Source organism: Nothoprocta perdicaria, unplaced genomic scaffold, assembly GCF_003342845.1.
Source record: "Nothoprocta perdicaria isolate Ctin4 unplaced genomic scaffold, notPer1 scaffold_253, whole genome shotgun sequence".
Lineage (NCBI taxonomy): Eukaryota > Metazoa > Chordata > Aves > Tinamiformes > Tinamidae > Nothoprocta > Nothoprocta perdicaria.
The window spans coordinates 519,108-538,470 of NW_020455481.1; positions in this window are offsets into that span (position 1 = coordinate 519,108).

Below are 19,363 nucleotides of genomic sequence, written 5' to 3' on the forward strand. Positions count from 1 at the left end.
CAGCATCTTTTGTTACTGCTTTGAATTGGTGAATTAGGATCAGAGCTCAAAAAGCCTTCGCTATTACTSCATTCCTGAGGAAAAATGCTTGCAGGAATCTGTCACAGCTTATGGGGATTTACTGGAAGAAGAGAACTGTAACTATATAGAAAACTGGATAACTYGAGGATCGCTGGGCCTTACCATGAGCGGGATCTGTGCAGCATGTTGTGCTCCCAACAGAGGTCTGTCAGGTGCTCGTAAGATCTTGGGGTTTCAGGCACCTGAATGAACGTGAGCAGAATCTTCTGCTTTCACCTACGGAAAGAGGACGACCACACTCTGCTAGGATGTTCTGGCAGCAAAGAAGGGTGAAWCTTGGAAATACTGGTTTGCTTTCCGAAGTCTGAAGAGGAAAGCAGTAGATTCAAGTCTTTCTGATAATTTCCTCCATACAGGCACTTCTGTAAGAAGCTGATTCATGGCCTTGGCATAAATTACATGCATTTTGTCTCCTATCGTAAGAAAACTCATGCATATYTCTTAGCATGTACTTGAAAGTGATGTGCAAGCAGGTCAGTAGAGTGGGAGTCCATGTTAACAGCAGGGTAACAACTTGGACCTGCTTAACCCCAACACTGGTACTTCCTTTGACCACATATGAACAAACATGCTCTAATTTCCACAGCCACTTGCTTAACACAAATGTCATGATCATGTCACGTCGTACACTTGTATTGCCATGTGTCCAGACATGTTGTGACCCAATTTCGAGAACCTGGAGCAGAACAAGGATCAAGAGCAACACGTGCAGGAAAGGACGCTGCCAGGTGCTGGGCTTGGGAGCTTGGAAGAGTTTTGCCAAATTAAGAAATTTGGAGTGGACTGTACTTTCCTTCCCAGCTATTTTAAGTACCTTTTTTTTCCTTAGTGTCACCTCATTACCTGAATGCTGCTGGGCAGCCTGCACAGAGGTATATGTGCCGAYGTATGCCCCTGCATCTAGTTATTTAATAGTTTAACTGCAGTGAGTAAAGAAAATGCATGTTTCTTTTGCTTGAAAAGTACAGAGAAGTGWGTCCTGACTCCTTGCAGAAGCAAGATTCACTGTTGACAGAAGCAATAGAAATAGTCGAGGAGATTTTGTTGCACGAATCACCTTTAAACTGCATCAGAATTAGTTTGGCACAGAGAGCTGCTTGTTCATGCTAAAAAAAATAAGGTAAGGCTTACTGCCTAAGCTAGGCAGTACCAGCACAAACCCGAGAGGCTGGTTATATTTAAGTGCATAGTGTGTTCTCAGGAGGACTTCAAGCAACAGACAATAATGTAGCTTAAAAATGACAGGCTATACATGCAGAAGGACTAGCATAAAAGCTCTACCTCGTGTAAAATTATTCTGCAGGTAACGAGAAATAGGAGGCTGTTCTTAGGCCCCAGTGGCCAATAGACTGTGGCCTACCCTGGAAACACATCTTGTAGGACAGTCAAAGAAGAGTCAAAAATATGTGACAAGTACAGGGGCCTTAACTCGCTAACTGGATGCCAGTTTTCATGTGACACGACCACCACAATAGTGGAATAGATATTTACTCCCACAGACCTATCTGSAAGATTAGAACTGGATCAGGGAGCACAGGTATAGGTAACTTCTATGAAAATGTCAATAAATGTTACGGGTAAGAGATTCATGTTCCTTTGCCACCCTTAATGCAGGAGGAAAAGACGAATGGAACCCTAGTACCAGTATGGAGCTTGTCTTTCTCATGAATACAGACAAGATTGGCTGCTTTCAAATATGAGCAAATATCAAAGCACTAAAACAAAAGACAATAGCTGGGCAGATCACAGAGGCAGGAAAATGCAGGCTTTTTTGGTTAACTGGGATCCCTTTGCCAAGGGATATTGACAGAAAGAAAATGATCTGGTCTTACTGATGTGGAATCATTCGTGTAGTGGTAGATATCCTCAGGTTATGTCAGAGGCTGTAAGACATTGTTAATTTGTCAAGATCTATAAACAAATGTCCCTTAATGAAGTTTGCCATTTGTGTTCAGTGGTGCCCCATCCAGCACMGTTACCGTTAAAGTGCTCTGTGCAGTCTCCAGTGTATTAACTGCGTAGCATTTTTGCCAATATTGGAATTGCTTTGATAAATTGCAGTAACTGATAAATTGGCCACTGTCCATTCCGACAGCTGCTGGGAGGAAAAGACAAGCAAGGAGCAGCGTTGTGGCTGCAAGGAGTAGCTACAGGGAGCAGAATAGAAAGCCTGAAGACCATCTGCTCTGTAGAAGCAGCCTTGATATACACATAAATGTCACAAGTTAATATCAGATCTCTTGCTGTGGTCAGTCTGGCTTGACACTGCCCTGCATGACAGAGGGCTGACCACACTCCAGCGCTGTCTGCTTCACCTGGGGGCATCTTCAGTGGCTACAGTATAAAAAGCAGCTTCACCAACAAGAAAAACTTTCCATTGAGAAACCTGATGTTGCCCCTCTGCGTTTCTGTTCTGCATCCCATGCATGTAACTGTGTTGGAACAACTTCTGAGCTGCAGGCACATCTAAAGTGRAATTCCTCTCTGGTATGAGCTTAGATCTCTTCCTTCAAGATTTAGGCATGCATATGAGTCCCCTCTATTTTAAATTTTGAAGTGATATTGCGAAAAAAAAAAATTTTCCTTACAGAAATAAGGAATTGCATGAATAAAACACAAAATTCCGATGGGCTTTAATATACGGAGGTAACTTAGGAGTATGCATTTCAATATATAACTACAGGTCAGTACTGAGGATTTAATGGTTTTCTAAATGCTTTTGATTTCCTGGTGTTAATGTCAAATGACATTTATCTGTGTGTATTCTGGGTAAAGCACTGTCATCTGCTGCCTAAATGAACTGAGAAAAAGCTTGATCTGTTGTAACGAGCAGGRCAATAAGAAAGAGATATTTAGTAAATGACTGTATCTTGCAGATACTTGAACTAGATTTACTTGTGAGCGCTAGTCCTAAAATGCTTTTAAGTAGCATTATTTTGGCATTGGGATAACGGATTTGCACACACAATGTAAAGGAAGCCTCTCGGGGGAAAAACAGGGAGTAAAGTGATGAGTSCTACTGCCATGTGGCAGGGATGCACCTTTTCCTGGGTGAATACACATGGCTTTAAGCTTTACTGGGCTTCTGGGATACTTTACTCCATCTGAGCTATGAAACTCCAGGGATTTTTCTATTCTCAATGTTTATTCTCAATTCTGGTTTGAATGCAGTTTGTTGAAAGGAAAATGTGCACTGAAAATGTGCTGCTTTACTGCTGCTTGAAAAATCAGCATGAGTCCTTGACTTAATCAGGCTGAGATGTCCCTTTAGTTCTGACTATATTCAGCATTTTAATGGGATAGAGTCTGGTAAAATATCCTGAGGGCAGAACATGCTAACAGCCAGCTAATGCTTTCTTATTTATTTAATAACCTGGAAGTATGAATTTTGTTCTGGTAGCATAGATAATTGGAAGTGGAAAATCACTTCACCCCGAGGGAGCAGAAAGCCTTTCTGCATGAGCAGCGCAGGAGGAGGTGAGGAACATGCCAAATCCCTGCTAGCCCGGGGCCAGGATGTTACATTGCCACGTAGTCCGTGTCCTCACAACAGGCACGCTTTATCTCCTCGGAAGTCCGCAGGAATATGTGATGTCAGTAACATATCTAAACCCCAGGAAAGACTCTCTTTTTTTCTTTCCCAAGACATAGAAATGACAGAAGTACAGTAAGAAAACTCATCATGTGACAGTATTTATTTGCTCAAGGGTTGCTGAGACTGTTTCACGAGCAGAGCACAGGAGGCTCCCAGTAACCCCTGACTGTAGTTCCCGCACCGTGAGCTCATGTGTGGTTTTCATGCTCTTGAAGGTTATTTTTTTTATCATTAAACAACAGAACAGCCTCTAGCGGGAGAACGCAAAGGCAGTTTCTAGCCCTACAGTCCGTTCTTCCAACAAATAATGTGTCCAAAAGAAACTTTAGGTTTGGTTTCCTCACAGAGATGGTTTTACCACTTCTTGTGTTTCTCGCTGATTTTCTTGCTCATATTTTCTATTGACTTTCAGGGTTGGCTATGCCAGACTCCATCCACTCGGTCCCATGGCTCCTGCTTTGTAACTAGTGTTAAGAAAACCCATCACCCTGACTAGATTAGCCCATATCATGTCAATAGGAAATAGCACAGCAGAACCCAGCTCCAAAAGGGACCATAGCAGAAGTGAAGAGTGTGTGAATGCTGCTCAATAAAATGTGCTTACCTATGAACAGCTAAGTATTTCCAGATGCCTACTTGGGATACATGGATTATATATTCATGTTAAGACATGAATTAGAAGACATTGAGAAGTAATTTTCCTCCTGTGCTGAATTCTGTTCCTCCATGGGTCCCTTCAACATGTAACAGGGTTTCTATTAAGAGCTCTATGATAGATTGAGTAATAGTCATCTCTGTGAGATTCACCACCAAATGGCAAATCAGTAACACAGACAACCTCCAGCTGTCATTTGTATGTCCTAAGTTGTATGTCCTAAGTTGTATCTAGCATTTGTACGTCCAGTTGTATGTCCTAAGTTGTATCTAGCACATCCAAAGGGCCTCCAAAGGGGAGAGCAGCAGCCGTGTCCATCGTGTTGGGGAGGACAGACCCCCCAAATCTCCAGGTTGGGCTCCTGTGGCTGGGCAGGAGGGATCCCTGTGTCCTAGAGGCCACTAGAGGCAGCAGTCTTTGTGATGTCCCTTATCATATGCACATTCCTGTGTATCATATATTATTTATGTGCTGTAACTCAAGTCARTTAAAATTCTGGAAGATTAAGGGCTGCAAACACCAGGTTTCTGTAGTGTGGTCTGACTGAACTCTGCACTCCCAGCTTGTGTGTCGGAGTCAACCACGAATGTGGCAGCTGTTCTCTTTTCCAGCTAGGTGAATGCTGTAGCCTGTGGAACTGTCTTTTTTCCTCTGAATTTCTGCAGAGGGTCATTCAATTGGTTATTAAAGTGGAGATTTCTGTTAGAAGCCACCTTGCAATGCAATCTTACAAAAGCTTCTTGATAGAGCCTTTGATGTGAAAGCAGAAGCATGGATAGTGAAGAAAAGGTGGCCTGCAGAGCCCACTGGTTATTTGCAACCTAAACAATCTTTAAGGCCTCACTCACCCTTTTGTTTGTTTATCAAGGGGCTCATATTCTTTCTTTATGTGCAGTGGTAAGTCATTTTTCCTTCTTACTCAGTTTTTGCAACAGAAAATCTGAAGGTAGTGGGAGCTCAAAAACCTGTGGTAGGGAAAGGGGGCCACTGAGCCAAGGTGGACCAGTAACCAAATTGCCAACCTAATACAAACATGTTTAGCATTTCTTGTCATGAGACATAAGTTAATCAGATCACTGAGGCAGTATTATTATAACTGCAAAGCAGTTACCTAATTACTGGTCTAACATTAATATAGTTAGTGAATCGCTGATTGAACAACTTGTAGGCCGCAGGGAAGACACTGTGATAACGCTGTGGTTAAAACAGCTGTGGAGCAAGGATGACGTGACCAGTTATCCCTGGGTCACTCTCGGGAGCTGATACCTGGGAAAGCAGCTGTGGGATGCAGGTGGAGCGACCGTTTGTCTTTCAGGCAGGATTTGGAGCTTAGTCGCCAGGGATCATAACCGATATGGCTGCAAAAATAAGGAAGTACAGGAGATCATGGGTCACAGAAACAGAGGCGATAAAAAAGAAAATCAAAAGCTAAAAGATAGGCCCAGCAGACTAGGGTTGAAGACTCCACTGGCTGGGAATCAACGGATGTGGAAGCAAACATTTCCAGACCACCTCCACACCTGAGGTGGGACATCCCTGGGCCTGCTGAGCCACGGGCATGGGCCCTAAGGACCCACAAATGCATCTTGCAGACCTTAATGGACAGGGAGAATTCAGGATTTTGAGATTTCCGTTTCTCATGATTTTAACMTCATTCTGCCACTATTCTTTACACTCATATGCTGCTAAGTTTATTATTGTTACGTACTGTTAAGATTAGGTGAGCATAACTGATACAATTGCATGTCATAATTTCCTTAATCTTGTAGTGCTTGAGTTTATGGGACAATTTCTCAGCGTAGGAAGCCCCAAACAATTTGGGGCCTGAGCTGAAGGGGCAGAGATGTTATGTGGAATGTGAGTTATCAGCCAGGCTGCTTAGCCTGTTAGGTCTGTCTTTAAAAACTGGAGGAGTGTCAGAGGGCACCTGCATCCCATAGAGCAGACCCTTAAGGATATTCATTCTGCACCTGCCATAGACAAGGAACTTACCTCTTTTTTAAAAAAAGTAAAATAGAAGCGTTTCCCCAAAAGACAGGGCAGGAGGCATCCTGCTGTCACTGGCTGACTGAACTAGCCTTGTTGGGAGTCCCACTAGCCTGACAAAAAAAAGGGATTATTGGACTGGAGGTTTAAAATGAAGAAAATGGTGCTATTAAAAAATATGAAGGAGCCCAAAAGGAGCAATCTCAAGAGAACTGATGGAAAAGGCAGAAAGTGTCCTGAAAGAAATGCTTTAGCTGTGTTATGTTCACAGCATTAGGCCGAGTGCTGGATATCACTGTCAACTCCACTAGATGACAGTGTGGAGGCTGCCTGCTGCGCTGCAGCTCCATCCCTCCYGTCTTTCACCAGCCCTTGTCTGGCTACACTGCCTTAAAATTGAAGCTTGAAATGTGGCCCTGCTCATTCCTGGGTTTGTAGCATCTTCCATGGAGAAGAGAGGAACCTGGTCGGTGATGATAACAAATATATGGAGCATCGGAGAAAGGACTGCTGCTTCTCCAGCAGCAGCAGCTGCTTTTCCTTTGCCTAGGGATTTGGGAGTTTGGATTACAATGATGCTGGCAAGTAAGTGAAGGGACAGCACCACCTCCCTGTGGTGCCTTGGAGCTTTGGGGCCCATCCTAGCCTGCCCTTGCCATCAAACTACGAGCTCTGCCCCTCGCTCCCTTAGCGCACCAGGCTGACAGRGACCCCTGACAGATGCAGCAAAGAAGAAGCTGGAAGAAGGAAGGCTCTAGAAGGCAGTCAGGCCACAAGGACTACGGTTTAGGCTTCAATTCTGCAGGAGGTGATGAGAAAAACAGCTGAGAGCACCCAGGGAACAGCAGGTTTCCTTTCCCAGGCCTCACGGCATCTTTCTACTGGTAACCTTGTGCGCAGATACTGCAGTGTGAGAGACCACTAAAAGTTACTGATAAATATTTAATAGCCAACCAAGATTTACAAGAAAAAGARAATAGAAACAAAGACCGTATGTAGATTGAAATCAGTACAAGGTAGGTTAATGTAAATAACTATATATATATATACACACACACATACATACATATATATATATGTATATATATACGTAAAATGTAACTACTATGGGTTGTGTGCCCCTTGAGAAATGTGAAAGGAGTGAAGAGATTTCAAAAGAAGCTGCTGAAATCCAATGGGGACCAGAGGTTAGTTGTCCCCTTCCTCTTCCCTTCCCTTCCCTTCCCTTCCCTTCCCTTCCCTTCCCTTCCCTTCCCTTCCCTTCCCTTCCCTTCCCTTCCCCATGAAAAAATGGGTTCACCTGAGAGACATGAAATATTAATCTGTTTATGCCGTTTATTGTAGCACAGCTTATCATCCTCTGGAATCCCAAAGTGCCCTCAATTCTCCCTCAGCCACAGCAGTGCCGGGTATGTATGTCTCGCAATTGGCATTTGGCGCTTGTCCCAGTGATTTTATAACACCCAGGATCTCACGATTTCTTTTTCATGTGCTGGAGAAGCAAGGCCTTATACGGGATAATGTGAAATTCCACAAGTRAGAACAAACGGACTTTCTTTTGCTCTGCGTTTTCTTACCATTTAGGGAAGATTTGTCAGACTAATTTTCCTTACCACACTTTCTGTGAGGAGATGGAGGAAAAGAAAAACAGTGAGTGACCTCACTTAATAATCACCAGTCTGAGTCTTTCATGGCCTCTGGATCCAGCAGCTGTGTGAAGAAAAAATTAAAGTCAGGACCTTTGTGATCGTCTTTTACCTCCAAATTAGCCTTATATTGCAATTTCATGAACAATTATCTCAGCCCTTACTCCGCAGCTCAGCATTATTTATCATTAAAGGTTGCTTTGAATGTAAAACTATTAGGATGCCCTTTATTAGGCTGGCTTACTGCAGCTCTCTTTCTAATGAATTTTTTTGCTTTATGACTTGTTCATTGAGTTTGGCTCTTACTTTAAATCACACAATTGATTCAGTGTTCAAAGCCAGTTTATCAGACCGTATCTTCACGAAATTGCCTGCCAGCAGAGAGGCCTAAGCAATGAAAAATTAGGATGGAAAACAAAGTAACCTTGTTATTTCTGAAACTGTCAAGTATTTGGGGACTGCTCCTGCAACCTCTGCCCTGCGGGAGGGAACTGAGCAAGGTTTTTCTGATGGGTCATGTCTTAGGCTGGTCCCTCAGTGGACCAGCACTGTCTCCACAGCAGTGCAATTTGGGGACTTGGCTGCACTTATTGCTGGGCCAGCATGGGGCACATCCACCTTGCAGCTGGTACAGAGCTGCCTGGGAGAACCCTGATCCATCCAGACACCCACGTGGTGCAAAGCAGAGCAGTGTGGAGGGGGGAGCCAGGCGCCCGAAAGTGCAGCCCTCAAACACAGCGGATCTGCCATCAGTCCTCCCAGCCACTCATCCTGTGGAGACAGTCTATTTCCTACTGGGAATATGTCAACAGGACCTCCTCTTCCATAGTCTCAGGACATCCCTTCATCCCGTGCCTTCCAGAAGGAGGAAAGGAGCCAAGGGGCCGTTGTGGGAATGGCCTGGAGCTGTGCAGCGTTCCTGCACAGTTCATGATGTGTCAATCTCCTCCTCATTTTTGCGGTGTGATATCTGTAAATGCCGGCACTGCATATTTGTTTTGTTGGTGGAGTGCACGGGGAGTGTTCTGGAATTCGTCCCACGGAGCTCGAGATATCACCGTCTGTCAACTCAAAGAATTTATTACACATAGGGCAGACGCTGGATAACACTAAACAATTAACACCAGACAGTCTACARGTGCAACAGAGCTAGGTAGTACAGTAAAGGTAGAAACACAATGTGTGTTTATATATATATTTATATACAAATGTAATATTATATACATATATACATACATATGTGTGTATATATATAGAGACGTATGCATATACATATATACATATTCAAAGATCTGTCTATCATGGATGGATGGCATAATGACCATGGTCCTTATGGACCACCCCTTTGATATAGTTTTCCCCAGATACCCCATTTCCCCTTGCTCAAGCTGCACTGCGATGATCCCTGTTCTTCCTGGCATCGGAGACAGCCCCAGTGAGAGGTGGATTGTCAGGTCCACAGGCCARCTGAAGGTGAGAGTGAGTCCACCCAGAGGTATGTGACTTACTTTATCTTTCCTGACCTTACTTCATTATCCATTTGAACAATGCTAGGCCACGATTACACACCATTTTTTTTTCCAGTATTGTGCATTGCATCTTGGATATTGGATATTGGATATTTGAGGAACCTCATATTTGCCATTGGCAGAGTTTTCTCATCAGATAAATTCCCCACAGCACACTGAGAGTCTACACTAAATTATGTAGCATACACTGTGGCATAGGAACCAAACCATTAAGAAAGAATGGAGACTTACACTACTTTTTTTTTTTATGATATAAATACTCTACAGTCAGCATTGGAAACTTATGGTACAGTGCTGCAGAATGAAACATTTTGGACTATTTGGAAGAATATTGAAGTTTACTTCAACTTAAGTATATTCCATCTTGAGTGCAACCTACGAAGCTTTTAATTTCAGTGATTCCAACTATAAAATGATTTTTTTCTCTTAGAGAGGAATTTTAATTCTACAAAAGTTGGAAATGAACAAGCTATTCAATGCACAAAAGACTTTTCAATTGACTGCTTCTCTCATGTTGCAGGAGAAAATCACAGAATCACAGGGTCTTGAAGATTGGAAGGGACCTCTAGAGATCATCTAGTCCAACCTTCAAAATATGACCCTTTGGGTTAGATCTTATTTGGGTTTCATAAGAAAGAAGGAATCATATGACCAAGTCTACTCTAAACTGCAAACAAACTCTGTCCTCCCATTAACCCAGTTATCAATAGGTACTTTTCCATGTGAACTGAAAAAAAATCAATCAAGCTGGTGTGACAAGTCATGTAGACAAGTTGAGGAGCTAGCATGTAGTAGCTATACTATTCTAATAGACTAAAAAATCAGAGGTATATTACTTGCAAATTGGTCTGCTTGGTGAATAATGTATACCAACAAAACAGAGGGCAACATAATACAGCTTATTTCTCAGTAGACTCRTAGATCCTTAAGTCTTAGGACTTTCTTAAAAGGAAATAAGCAACAGCTACATCAAGTAATCAGAAAAATTCTGGCTCCTAGGTGAGGAACCTATTCAATTATTTGATCTGACACAAGCATTGAGTCATCTGGCAAGGGGTGGAAGTCCCTGAGGAAAGATATCTGCTATGAGCTGAGAGGAAATATCTAAAGGAGAATTCTTTGATGATTTCTAGAGAATGGAAGAGGTCTCACCTGCATGGAAGAGGTCTCATCTGCAATCAGTGAATGTGAAGGAGAAAAAGGCTGTTTGGAAAGGCAAAGAGTGGGTGAGTGGAATGTTAGGGTAAACTGAGGAAATAAATTATGTGCAGGGTTTGTTGAGAGCAGAGTTTGTTGTGCGGAGTGCAGGGGTTTTATATGCAGGGTTTGTTGTGCAGAGGTAGATAATCCTCTGTACACTCTACCAGTTGTTGCTCTATCACATTGTCCATGGACAGGGAATCCAGGCAGGTCACATCAAGTTGTGGATAGGTGTGTCAGGTAAAGATTATTTATTGGAATGGGAATAAATGGGTCCTGGATGTGAAGCAAACCACGCAGAGGAAGGACTAGCCCCCATTGCACAAGAGGCACAAAAATCAAAATTTGGGATCAGCATTGCAGCTTATGCAGCTGAAGCTTATCTAGGCTTCTGACAGTTGGGTTAAAGTTTATTTAATCTAGTACGAAGCTGTGGGAGTAGATGACATATGGAAGAGCAGACAGGAGATGACAAACTATTAAAATCTGCAAATCATGCCATGTTTGCCTGTTCTGGGTTCAAATGCGTTAATATAAATTAATTATGAACTTGCCATCAAAATGTAAAGATGGAGTATTTATGGAAAGGATACAAAATGGCATAATGTTAAGTAACTTCTCAGAATTCTAAAAATAAAGCAGTTTGGGCTGAATAAAAGGAAAAGTGGGGACAAAACATGCAGTATTCTATATCCAGCTTCCATGTTTTGAAGATAACTTGACAGAGTTTGTTCTGCAGTGCTGCAAAATATTATGGGATGAGAAAGGTTGACCCATATGGAAATTTCTGTTGAAAATCAAAGTTGATCACACTGTGTTTCTGACAGCAATGAGGTTTGGAAACAATGCAAATCACAGAAGCATAGAAAAATACAGCTGAAAAGAACTCTCTGCGGTGATGCTCTTCCTTTCCCAGCTCTCTTCTGAGCTTAGCTACCCTGGCTCTGGGCAGGCACTGCACTAGAGCTGCAGGTCTGTGAGGGAAGGAGAATCTCATGAAAAGGTGCTCGTAGCTTCTATTAGAATTACCTCTAAAGAAACTTCTAAACAGTCCCACTCCCAAGAAAATATACAGAAATTTTTGGTCTTGTTTATAAGCCCAATTAAAATTACTCTTGCCTGATCCTAAGTTTTAGGCTCTGAAAGAAACTAAGGAAATATAGAAAAAGGAAGGAAGGAAGGAAGGAAGGAAGGAAGGAAGGAAGGAAGGAAGGAAGGAAGGAAGGAAGGAAGGNGAAGGAAGGAAGGAAGGAAGGAAGGAAGGAAGGAAGGAAGGAAGGAAGGAAGGAAGGAAGGAAGGAAGGAAGGAAGGAAGGAAGGAAGGAAGGAGTAAAACTTTCCTCTGAATCGAGACTAATTAAGCTGACTTGGCAGTGTATCAAGAAGCTGCTTAGATCTTCATACATAGTAATTTGATTTAAGCTTCAAAAATAAGAAGAAAAATGATAAAGACACTCTCTCCAAACTACGGAATAAATTGCAAAACCTGGTGGGAGTATAAGGAATCACAATTATGTACCTGAATAATTAAAAAAAAATAGATTGAAATAATTAATCCTAGGTGTCCTGTGAAGGGATATGAATATTAACATCTTTCCTAGGCATTTATTATTTGAAGATGCTAGGGAGTCAATGATGTAGAACAGTTTATTATTTGAGCTGAGGAAATGTATTTCTCTTCTGGTAATACTAATTTCTTACAGTACCAATATGTCAAGATAGTTCTAATAATTCTCTTATTAGAATGCAACTTCTATTCTGAAAGATTGATTTCCTAATATTTCTTTGGGGCTGGCTGATATGTGACCTAGGAAGTTAGTTAAATAATGATGCTTATAGCTGTACTTTGGTTTAGGTATCCCTTGGCATGGCATTAACAAATGATGTGAAAGAAGAATTTTTAAGCACAGGAGCTCCAGATTTTAACTACCTTTATCCTTTCAATTTCTTTCCACAGAGGATACTCCTTCTGTGCTCATTTTCTTGGTTACAGCTTTCTGACATCCTTCCTCCAACCCTCCAACTTTAATATTTTCATTCTTTTGTTATTTGAGAGATGTAGGTTTTCTTTAAGGGAAATATAGTTCGTTTCTGTATGTTTGATGGACTATGTGAAACATTAGACATAATGTATTTTAATATGATTGCTCATTTCTAACTATTTAGAATCAAAAACAGTCATGCTGACTAAATAGCAGATAAAATATCAGATCAAACTTCTATATGTCCTGTCTGATAATTACATCTCTATTGCATCTGGTAGTAGATAGTGAAGAAAAAGGGATAAAACAAGGGAATTTTTTTCCCAACACATTTTCCTCGTTTACACCAATTTCTGATTTAGTGACTTTCCCATCTACAAATTGCCTCTCCATCATCTTGTCTAGCTGCCCTTTGCAGACCTTTCTTCTATGAACTCTTCTTTCTCTTTTTTTTTTTTGTACTTTGAGCATCCCAACAAAACAAGATGATGTGTCCTGCCGTAAATGTAGATACTGTAAGAAGTGCTTTCTTTTGTCTTTTACCTGCTGCCTGATAATTTCATTTAGTAACCCCTAGCTCTAACATTTTTTTCACATGAGTAATAAAGTAATAAATAATCATTTGCTCTTTGCCAGCACCATGTGGTTTATGATTTTATAGACCCCTATTACATCTTCAGTCATCTCTTTACTGCCTCAGCTAGGAGAAATACTTCTAAGCATTCTGATCATCCTTCCTTGTGTATTTTCTGATTGTAAAAAATCCTTTCAGAAGTAATCACAGCTTCACACAAGATTGGGAAGATTGGGTACAGCATAGCTTTATGAAATACCAGATTTTTTTTTCCCTATTCCTTTTCTGTTTTTTTTTTTTTTTTTTTTTTGATGGTCAAGGAGCAGGAAGCTTCAACTTCTCACTACTACTCACAATTATATACAACAACTCTTCCCTTGGTGATAAAAGCTAACATGAGAGCTTGTTACTGTGAACATATAGTTACTGTCAGTCTTCCTGTAGTTAGTGGCACTTTTCCTCACATACACAGCTTTGTGCTTATCACTGCTGAGTATCTCCTACCTCTTTGTTAGCCCCTCAGTATGGGAACATCCTTCTGTAATTCCTGGTTGGCAATTGCATCTCTGTCTCTCTAAAGCACTGTCTCAAAAATTATAGTTTGCTGTCAAATTGTAAAAAAAAGTCATGTCTTGTACTTGTTCCCAGTTGTTCAAACATTGGGATAAAAAAGGTAAAAAAACCTACTTTTTTCCCAACTTTTTTTTTTTTTTTTTTCTCACAAATTATCAGGCAAGTCATTTCCTCCACTTACAAGCTTAAGGCAAGGACTATAAACAGGTTTCCTTTTTGTGTAATCTTCATCAGTGGAATATTCAAGAAAGGGCCAGGCAAAGAGCTGTAAAGAATGGCAGAACAACTGCTGTCCTGGGCAAATGAACTTGACGTCTGCATGAGATCTCCTCTAAAGTGATGACTCTAGAAGAGCCGTAGACTTGGGATCAATACACTCACAATGAGACCTTGCTGGGTTTGGCACATTTCATTAAACTGAGTGAAAAATAATCGGTCTCGTTGGCTTATTGTTCTTTTATATGTGCTTTTAAGGACGGAGTATATATCACAATTATGTGATGTATGTACCAGTGTCACATCAGCATATAACAGCCGAGTTCAGCAGTGATGACAGTATTATTTAGATTGCTTATATATAGAAATGCATTGAAATCTCACTTTATTAAGCTCAGATGCCCTTAATCGAGCAGATGCTCTCACACGGCACATACCATTACAGCCTGAGGAAAGCTTGGAGTGTGAAGGGAACAGAGAAAGGACAAAAAGAGGAGGCATGAACAGAGGAGTGCTACACAGCATTGAAGGGGAATTTAAGAAAAATGAAACTGCTCAAAGACCAAATAAACAGATTTTTCTTTTGTCTGTCAGGGAACAAACTGAAGTGTTCAGGAATGGTTGACGTATAAACCCACAAGGAGGGAGAAAGAGCAGAAATGTAAAGAACTAGTGCCTATGGCAAATAATTCTTTTAATGGCTGTGAGGTGTCCCTGCCTGTTTCTTGTTGCTGTTAAGAAAAGTATGCAGAAATGAAGCAGTGGGAAGCAAAGAAACATGTCTGGAATTTCCCATTATAAGTTCACCAGAAGCCTCCCTTCTTCATTTGAAGGAATAAGCACTGACAGGAGGTGTTTTGCAGTTCTACTGTCCCTCTGCACGGGCATGGAGTGAGTTTAAAGGCTTTAGATGATGGGATGTCATGCTGGCTTGTAGGACAAGTAAATGTGACTTTCATGTATATAAGCAGGACTGCAAAATTCAGCAGTAAGTACTGTTTAGAGAAGTGCTGTTTTATTTCAGACGCAATTCTTAAGGACTGGAGGGCATCAATACAGAGTCATTCAACATCATCAGGTTTGTGTGATGCAGGAGACACAGAAGAAAAGAGACCTTTAGGGGCTTTTTCTGTGTTCGTGCTGCCAGGCAGTGCTTCACATTCCTAAGATATTTAGCGGTGCAGAGACTCATTCCGGTGAGGGCGAGCAGGTTTAATGGTGCTGAAATACTCCAGAATTGCAGCCGCCTGTCGGGTTGGAGTGGGTGCTSTTTGGTGCCCAGGGTCTCAGCTCCGTCTGCTCCTCCTTGCTGGGCTGCTCCCTGCGCCAGCTGGGCGACGTGCGATGCTCTGCACCAGGCCAGCAGCCCCCTGGGCCATTCGGGCCACCTGTAATATTTTGGGCTTTTCTCCTTATGCAGATCTCTGCTTAAAGAAGAAATTGAGAGTCTCAGAGCAGCTAATGTGCTCTCTGCCTACATTTATAACACCCAGTCAKTGCAACCACAGCTGATTAATAGCAGCAGTTTACGAGAAACTGTGCTTAATAGTGGGGTTGCTTTTCCCCTTAGGGTGCAAATAACTTTGCAGTATATAATGTCATTTTTCAACAACAGGTTTCATCTACCAGGCTGGCTGTAATATGCCTCTCTTTCCAACTTTTTTAACCTTTAGACACCTAAGAAACTTTTTGCTTGACATTTTTATACAATTCTCTCTATCAAGACAGCAGAGACTGGAGTGACAGCAACATAGTGGAGAAGGCTGCAGGATGGAGCTGTCAAGCTGTTTGTCTCCTGTGAGAATGGCAGCAGCAATGTCCTTCTGGCCACATTTCCTCAAAGGCCATTTCCCTGCCTTGGTCACAAYCCAAGACACAGGTGACAAGGATCAGAATGGCAGGTTGCCCTCTCTGAAGATTACCGCAGACAGGCTAATCCCTTCTGCATTCAGTTCTGCCTCTGCTCCCCAAGTACCTGACCTTTACTCCCTTCTCTGCTAGGGATATTTCACTTTCTTTTCCCCATACATTTTTTTTTTCCTTCTTCTCCTCATATGACCAATTGCCAAAGTCCAACACTCATTTAYTCCTTTTTTTTTCCAGGTTCCTGTTTGTCAAGGGTGGAAAGAGAACACGAGATAAAGTGACACTGCCCGGCTCAACTTACAAAACAAGCCTATTTGTCAGCCAAGTCAGGTGTTGTTCTCCTCTCCTTGTCCATGCACAGCCCGTCCCACAACTCACTATAGCTACTGAGCCCTTCATAAAGGCAAGATCATGGGGCACCAATGACATCATTATAAAAAATAAACAGATCTGTGTTTGAGTCTTGTTTCCTATTTGCTTAGCAACAAACCCCAACAGCTTGGTGTATGAAAAACACGGTAAAAGAGAATGGAGGAAAAAAAAAATCCATTTGCCCTCTTCTCCGGGTAACCCTGCAGCATGTGTGTGAGCTTGYGACCTCTCCAGCTGTCCATGGCTTGGAGTCAAAGATGTCAGATAACTGTCATGCCAGGCCAGCCAAGTGATACATCTCCTCTGACCATTCCTGCTAGGAGCCCCCTGTTCAAAACAAGCCTTTCGTCCTGCTAATTCATTTTCAAAACATGTTTCTGCTCTGACAGATCCCTTGCAGAGAGAATCTGTGAMAAGTTTGCAAATCAACCTTCCCTTCTGCATCTAACATCAGGGAAGTGCCAAATCTTTTAAAATGTAGCAGCTGTCATTTTCTCACTGTATTACGGAGAGGTAATTCACTTACAGGAAAATTGAGAGCAGAGGGGCTTAATATTTGGGCTTCTCCTGTTATCTGGGTTGTGCTGTTTGTATCATGCTTCTACTTTTTCTCCATTGTAGCCAATTTCTTCCTTGAAGGATGTTTCCTACTTTTTCAGCTGCTTGTGAAGCACAGCCTGAATGCCTGGCAGCAGGCAGCAGAGCAGCTGGACGTTGGGCAGAAGGAAGGGCACGATCAGGTGCCCTCATCTCTTTCCCCGTGGTTATATTTTACACTCCAGAACATCATCTCTCTTTGAGAGATGGTTGTCTAGCTTTGAGTTTGCAGAGATGCTCCCTCCATGTCATGTAAATGAATGAGGAGAGGATAGCTTTTTTTCAGAYAGCCTGAAAGAACAGAGAGATTCATGAACTATCCTTATTCATCATAAAAGGAATAATAAACTGTAATCATTAAGCATTAAATTTAAATAATATCAAGCTCTGTTTCTCTTTGCTCCTCAAGCCAGACCAAAATAGAGATCAGATAGTATGCTGATGGAACTTAGATGTTCTGCAGGACTGTGTAGTCTGCTATCACAGCCATGGTATGGTATTTGTGTGGACTTTGGAATATATTATCACTCAAAATAGTTATATGTATGCTCTCCTATATAGGATTAGTTATTTCTGATCTGACAAACCTGTCTAGGGACTTGCAAAGAACTGAGCTAGGCGTAGCTCAGGGTATAGCAACCCTTCCTGTTGGGCCTCTTCCAAGAGCTGAATTACACTCTTTCCGCCATTTTCTGCTAAGCACCTCACATTTACATTTGCCATTSACAAGATGTCTCTGAAGCTTTACCATGCAGCAGCTCATGGGGGATGTGGTAGCAGACAGATGGGTAACTTGCATCAAAGGAATTACCATCTGTTATTTCAGCTCCCGATTCTGTGCAAGGCTGGCATGAACGGGATTGCTTCCCCTAGTTTCCTTGAGCCTTTGCTGCCCTGTTGGGCAAAAAAAAAAAAAAAAAGAAAAAACTGGGAGGCAAATATAGTATCTCTTACCTTTTCCCCTACTTACAATGGGAACTCCCATAAGGAGCTGTAACATTTGGCACATAAAGGTCCACGGCCTCCCCACACCAAGCTTCGTCCGCTGTCCTTTTGGAGACTCCTCATCATCCAAGATGTAAAAATCTCAGCAGACAACCTCATAGAAACAACACATTGACTTCAGCCCCCTCCAACAAGGTGTTACATGTCAGGAGGGGTTCAGGCACTGGGGTATCGTTTCACTGTACTCTGACACCATATGATTGTTCCCCAGCTGCAAGCATATAGATAGCTCCTGTTAAACTATAACACAGTACTTCCTACATCTGCTTGTTGATGGYACTTGCTCTAGATACAAAAATGTTATACCTCAAATCCTTACTGCCTCTCCTACCAGGATGGTACTAAAAAATCAGGCATGTTTTGTGTTCTGTAAGGTTARGATTGTTAATGTGTCTGGCTAATTTGCACGTTTTGTTACTCTCGGTTGTAAGGAAAAGCTGGAATCAAATGCCAGTTTGTTTTGACCTGGCTCAGAAAGCTAACAGCAAAAGAAGAAAATATTGCACTGCCTTCCCCAAACAAACCAAACCAGAAGAAAAATCCTTACTATTTTAAATGAGTTTCATAATTTTCAAATGGTCAGATTTGACCATACAGAACACTTGTGAAATAGCATTCTGTAAAATGCATGAYAGCCATTCCAGTCCTTTTCTGTGTGTTAAATAACAAAATGATTAAGGGAGAAAAAGAGTTTTATAATATAATTACAGTTATAATGGGGGAAAACATTCTAAAGATGTTTTAAAGTAGTTGTGCATGTGATATCCTGATATGTGGCAGATCTATCTGATGTATAATCAATGGTCTATCATTTATTTGATCCAAGACCTGCAAAGTATGACTGGGATTATTCACACTGAAGTCATGTCCAGTCCACATCTAGGTCTTAATTTCTTAAGTTCTTAACTGTGCTTGACTTCTTTGTTGCCCAAGGAAACTAAATTCAGAATCAGACTTCGTTTTTGTGTTTTAAATATATCCACATGTTCTCTATCAGATGTTTTGACAAGTATCTATAAATGCCAAGTTTACAGGATGGTGTCATAAATCTGGCACCTTTCCCAAAAACTACACTCAATTAATGTAAACTTAATGTCATTTTCTTGGTGCTGTGCATTCTTCATCCATTGTAATGCGTGTTTAGCAGCTGCTATTGTTATCTCACCAGAGAGATGGTTGAGCCACTGTCAACCCTTTCTTGAGAGCTCAAATACTAACCTACACCCCTCTGCAAAATAAGTTGTGTGCCTTATTTAGTATCTAATCATGTTTTCCTAATATCATCAACAGATCACTCTAATCAAATTCTTCATAAAAATTTCCAGTTCTCTCTCAGCTGACATTGTCTATGAACATTGTCAGCAAACATGTTGCATGCCAGTCTGGTCCCCTTCCCACACTAATCACTCATGAGGGTAAAAATCAATTAAAAGGGGATCACAAGCTGTACTTTGCTTCTTTTTTTTCAGGGTCAACTCCCATGGGA